The 6,446-nt window shown below is 42.3% G+C and overlaps 1 pseudogene; it reads left to right on the forward strand.

The window, feature by feature from the left end:
• LOC108900089 (glycine receptor subunit beta-like) overlaps nt 1–5,767 on the forward strand; it is an 81,377-nt pseudogene extending 75,610 nt beyond the window's left edge.
• Nucleotides 5,768–6,446: the final 679 nt, after the last annotated feature.

Here is a 6,446-nt window from a genome sequence, read left to right on the forward strand (position 1 = left end):
GGTCCCCCTTTTTTAGAATGGGACCCACCACCTCGGTCTGCCACTCTCCAGGTGCTGTCCCCAACCTCCATGCAACAATGAAGAGGTGTGTCAACCAAGATAGCCCCACAATGTCCAGAGCCTTCAGCATCTCACGGCGAATCTCGTCCACACCTGGCGACTTGCCGCTGGACAGCTTTTTAACTACCTCAGTGATCTCTGCCAAAGATATGGGTGATATGGGTGAGGCTTCAGACTCTGTCTCCTCCATGGAAAACATATTGGCCGGGTTCCTCAAAGTGCTCTTTCCACCACTCAATGATATCCCCAGTCCAGGTCAGCAGTTCTCCCTCCAGCTGAACACAGCCTAAGACAAGCCCTGCTTTCCTTTCCCTTTGAGGCCAGTCGAAAGTCCTTCTCCATGACTTCCCCAAACTACACCCACACCTGAGTTTTTGCTTCCGCAACTGCTGAAGCTGCAGCCCTTCTGGCCCTCTGGCTTTGAACATGGTCCACTCAGACTCAATGTCCCCAGCCTCCCTCGAGATGCACGAAAAGTTCCTCCGGAGGTAGGAGTTGAAGACCTCCTGGACAGGGGGCTCTGCCAGATGTTCCCAGCGCACCCTCACTACTCATTTGGGTTTGCAAGGTCTGTCTGGCAGCCATCTCCACCATCTGATCCAACTCACCACCCAGTGGTGATCAGTTGAGACAGCTCTGCCCCTCTCTTCACTCGAGTGTCCAAGACATATGGCCCAATGATACAACCAAGTCGATCATTGATCTATGGCCAAAGGTGTTCTGGTACCACGTACACTTATGAACAACCTTATGCTCAAACACTGTGTTCGCTATGGCCAGACCCTGACTAGCACAGAAGTCCAATAACAAAGCATCGCTTTCTATTCCTCCCAATCACGCCCCTCCAGGTTTCCCCATCATTGCCCACATGAGTCTTGAAGTCCCCCAGCAGAACTATGGAGTCCCCAGCCAGCACCCTTTCCAGGACACCACCCAGAGACTCCAAGAAGCCCAGGTACTCCCAGCTGCTGTTCGGTGCATAAGCATACAGATAGCCAGAGCCTTACCACCCACAACTTGCAGAGGCAACCCTCTTGTTCACAGGGGAAAACTCCAACACGTCAGTTTACACCACCAGGTGTTGGCATGTCTGGGTCTCTGCCTTCATCTGCTGCTCAGCTGGCAAAGTACCTGACTCCAGTGTCTATCCCCGCAGGTGGTGGGTCCATTGGGTATACATTTGGCCTAGAGCAATAAAGAAAAACCTTAGAGTTTACTCTGAGGTTAATAATTCACATATGACTTTGTTGTAAATCCTTCAGTGCTCATGTTTCTCTCCATATACAGATCACCTGTCAGGACACTCAGAGCAACATCAAATGTTCTCAGTGCCTCTGTAGGCAAGCTGATAATGTGTACAAGCTCAAACATAACTATGGATATTTATTATCAAACAATCAGTCAGATGTGAGGATTATACCATGGTGTCTTTGTAGAAAAGGTTGTTGCTGAACAGCTTGTGTCTTTTTTGGAAAAGCACAACATTTTTGATAAATTTCAGTCAGGTTTTCATAAACTGCATTCAACTGAAACAGCTCTTCTTAGGGTTACAAATGACATTTTGATGGCTTCAGATGCTGGCAACTACACTGTTCCTGTTCTGTTAGATCTGACTTCAGCTTTCAATACTGTGGATCACACAATCTTGTTACACTGGTTACATCAGGTGGTAGGCGTGTCTGGATCTGCATGAGACTGGTTTAAATCTTACCTCACAGATTAAAGTTTCTCTGTTGCCATTAATATTATTATTATTTTTTTTAAATCAGAAAAGGCTGCCTTGACCTGTGGTGTTCCGCAGGGATCAGAATCCATCATCAGAATGGAGTCCACCGGAAGCCACTGCTCCCACACACACACCCAATCGGCATACGGAGGCCCACTGGCCACCACTGGTGCCTTTCTCTCTCTTTTATTACTTCCACTCCTAATCAGGAGCAGATGTGAACTCAGGGCAGGACGATCACCTAGAAAGAAAGAGAAATAGAGAGAGAGAGAGAGAGCACAACACACACACACACACACACACACACAAGCAGACACACGGCCCCTAACACTAGGGCCGTAACAAGTGCAATTCCCTTTTTAACTGTCCTAACAAATGATCTTTAGATCAGTTACAGTCTGTCCAAAATGCAGCTGCATATCTTTTAATTCCAAGAAGAAATCTCATATCTCTCCAAATTTAAAATCTCTTCATTGGCTCCCTGTGAGTTTTAGAGTTCATTTCAAAATTCTTGTTTTAACTTTAAAGCTTTGAATTGTAAGACACCCCAGTACATCTCAGAGCTTTAAACGACCTATTCAACCATCTGGTCCCTCAGGTCTTCAGAACAGAGATTGCTGGTGGTGCCTTGAACCTACTTTAAAACACGTGGAGATTGGGCCTCCAAGGTGATGGCTCCAAAACTCTGGAGTGATTTGCCATTATCTTTTTGTTTTATTAATTCTGAGGAGGCTTTTAAAAAAACAGCTAAAGACAGTCCTTTTTAGACAGGCATGTGTCTGTTTTATTGTTTTTGCTCTTTTTTTTTCTTAATAGTAGGCACTTTTTGACTTGTGTCTGTGAAATGTGCTTTATAAATAAACTTCACTTACTTACTTTACTGGATAAGTGCACATTCCATTGACATGCAGTAAAATATCCATGATTCTCTCATCTGTTTCCCTCTTTCTTTCTCTGTAGGTGATACTGAACAGCCCCAAACTGATTGAGGAGGAGAAAACTAAGATGGCCACTAAGGAGAAAGCTTTGAAAGAAAAAGAAGGAAAGAAGCCTTCAAATAAAACTAACACAGTGAATGGGACTGGTGGAACACCCATACATGTCAACACTCTGCAGGTAAACACAACTTGGCCAAAAGATCCAACAGCATGCATGGACAAATTTCTGTAACTTACATTATTTGTCATAAGCACACAAGTAAGGCCAATGGAAAAACTGAATTTTAGAATTTTACGCAAATTTATTAAAAAGGAAAAAACTGAAATATCACGCTGACAAAAATATTCAGACCCTACAGTTGAAATTTAGCTCAGGTGCCTCCCATTTCTCCTGATTATCTTTGAGATGTTTCCCACCTTAACTGGCGTCCAATGGTAAATTGATTTATTCATTTATTGGACATAATTTGGAAAGCACACACCCATCTATAGTCCCTTTCAACACTGCCTTCTCAGGGCGAGAATATTGTGCCATTATTGTGATTCAGCATTCTGTATAAACAGTACAGAGGCTGAATGGGGGGTCCATATCATCCCATCTTTAAGCAGACGTCAGGGGTAGTCACAGAGGCAAATCAATGTTTGTATAAAAGGGCAAGCCAGAAAAGCAGAGAAGACAGTGACTGACAACAAGGCTGTTGTGTTTCATGTTACGGATTCCATGATTCTGGCATGCTGTATAAAATCACACACTACTGTGGATGGCTTACACTTAATATCTTTTATGTTTAATAAAAATGTATTTAAAATGAATGTGGTTTAAAAATCAGGGAGGGAGAGCAGTTGCTAAAACCAAGAGAACCACAGATTCATGACAGGAACACGGGTATTTATTCATAAAACAAGATAAAATATAAGAACACAGGTAAAAACTAAAAAGACTATAAGACCGGGGCTGGTAAAAGGGTATTAAAAAGGAGGGAGGCTAAAAACTGCTGATGGGAGAGTCCAACTGAGCAATCCAGAGTCTTTATCTGTGGAGGCCGGGGCTGTCGCACACACTTGGGCGCTGGCGGAAAGAGGCTCCGTCGCCGAATGCCGACCTCGAATTAACTGGGAAGCGGGACAGCAGTCACTGCACTTTTAAACACACACAGGTATAGGTTACGCTTCGCCGCAGATCCGCTACTCACACCGCACTACTCCGCTTCTGCATAGAGCCTGCGAACAATCCGTCCCTGGGTTCTCCGTTAACGGCAGCTCCGGCGTGGTCCTGCAGCCTGTCCCCCCTGTGTCTCCTCCGCCTCGTCTGTGCTCTATGCGTCCTGCTTCCTGTTTTCTCTGCAAAACTTATATGTCCCTGCCAATCTTAAGCTCCACAGGTGCAGGTAATTACACTGTGGGGAGTGACATCCGCATGGTCTTTTCAGAATAAAAGCACAATATACTCCCAGTGTGCAATACATGCAATAAAACACAACCACACACTAAAATCAGAAATGTAAATTAAAAACACAATGGGAGTTAAAAAGACACACAATAAAATCTTACTTTACCCATGCAACACTAGGGCAGTATTAAGTTCCTTTCATGTGGTTCTGTGTAAGCAAGCAAAGGCAGCTTATTCCAGGGGAACTCTTAACACCACGACCGATCAATTTCTATGTAAAAGGGGCTTGTATAAGGTCTCACAACTGACAATGCATATCAGGGCAAAAACCAAGCCATGAGATTGAAGGAACTGCCTGTAGAGTACAGAGACAGGATTGTGTCAAGGCACAGATCTGATGAAGACTGCAAAAAAAGTACTGAACGGTGGCTTTACTGAGCAAAGTACAGAGATATCATAGGCCCGACTTGAACCCCATCAAACATCTCTGAAGGAGACTAGAAAATTGGCTGTCCACTGATGGTCCCCATCTAACCTGATGGAGTTCAAAAGGATTCTGTAGAGAAGAATGGCAGAAAATCCCCAAATCCAGGTCTGCAAACTTGTATTACCCAAGAAGACTTTAGGCTGCAATTGCTGCTTGAGGTCCATCAAAAAAGAAGTCTGAAAAGGGTCTGAATAATTATGTCAATGGGATATTTCAATGTGTCCTTTTTAATACGTTTACAAAAAAAAAAAGAAAATTCTGTTTTTTGCTTTGTCATTATGGGGTATTGAGTGGAGATTAATGAGGGAAAAATGTATTTAATCAATCTTAGCATAATGCTGTAACATAACAAAAAAAAGTGAAAGGGTCTTAAAGCACTGTAATAGAAAAATATGCCAATAAGCTTATTTTGATATGATTATTTTGAGATGCTTTTAAGGAGATTTTAAGTTACGAGAAAGAAGAGTACACGATTAGAAATTACATTGTATACTGCCCAAGCAAGATCTATCTAGCAGGACCTGTTTTATTCTTTTCAGAGATCAGATCAGAATGCAGTGAGTTTTCCCTTAATGAGGGGAATTTTTATGGAATTTACTATTAGAGTGCAAAATCCCAAAATGCAATAGTTTGCTGCTCAGTACTCAACAAATTGCCTACTGAAGCTTTACCCTCTGTCTATGTATTGTTAGGAATGCAGTACTATCCTCATAAAAAACACAACATAAACCATTAAATTGATGCTTCTCTGGGAGACTCCATAAGTTACAGTACAGAACAATTTTGACAATTCTTATACAACAAAATGCCTTGAATAACAGTATCAACTGCCAAATATCAGTCAGTTCTCTGTCTTTTACCAGGTGGTTGAAACCCGCTGTAAGAAAGTCTGCACCTCCAAGTCGGACCTTCGATCCAATGACTTCAGCATTGTGGGATCTTTACCTCGAGACTTTGAACTTTCGAACTTTGACTGTTATGGTAAACCAGTTGAAGTGACAGGGGCCCTCAAGTCCCAAAAAAGCTAACAAGAAACCTCCACCACCCAAGCCTGTCATACCTGCTGCTGCCAAACGCATTGACCTCTATGCGAGAGCCTCTTTCCCTTCTCCTTCCTCTTTTTCAATGTTGTCTACTGGTCAGTCTATCTGTGGGGAGGAGAGTGAAAATAAAGTGGTTTGTATCCTCATACAAACTGACATTACTGATACTAACAAATAGCATTGCAGTCATATACTGAACTCTATGTTGGTAATATTGATTTCCAACATTTCATGTTTGCAGAGCTGCAGAGGCCACTGTGGTCCCTAAGAGTAACTAAATTCACACAACTAAAAGCATAAGGCTGTTGACTTCAGTCCTCTTTAAGCCCATGCATTAAATAGGCACTGCATGTGTGTCTCTGCCTGATACATGACATTATGCTCAATATGAACTAAACCTTGATGTGGTTACATCAATACCTCTATGCTGTACATTAGAAATAAATGCTTTTCACTGAGGGTAAGATTACTGGTAACACTTTATTTTAAAGGTGTAGATCACCAAATAAAGCCAATACCAACTAAATAAGAAATCAGAGAGTTTAAAAAAAAAATTAAAAATAACTCATAAAATTAATAAATAACTCATAAATAATTACATACTGTATCACTCCATTTCCAAACTTTTGATGACCAGCTTCCTCAAGTGCAATAGGTATATTAACTCAAGTTGCCAAGAGGCTGGACTCCCAGGTTCCCAGGATGCAACAAACACTCCTCCATAATATAGAAGCAGAGTGTGGCTCAATTTGGGAAATGCTTATAACTCAGTGACACACAAGCTGATCGATTTTGCTCATAC

Source organism: Lates calcarifer, unplaced genomic scaffold (assembly GCF_001640805.2).
Source record: "Lates calcarifer isolate ASB-BC8 unplaced genomic scaffold, TLL_Latcal_v3 _unitig_4511_quiver_746, whole genome shotgun sequence".
NCBI classification, from domain to species: Eukaryota; Metazoa; Chordata; class Actinopteri; family Centropomidae; genus Lates; species Lates calcarifer.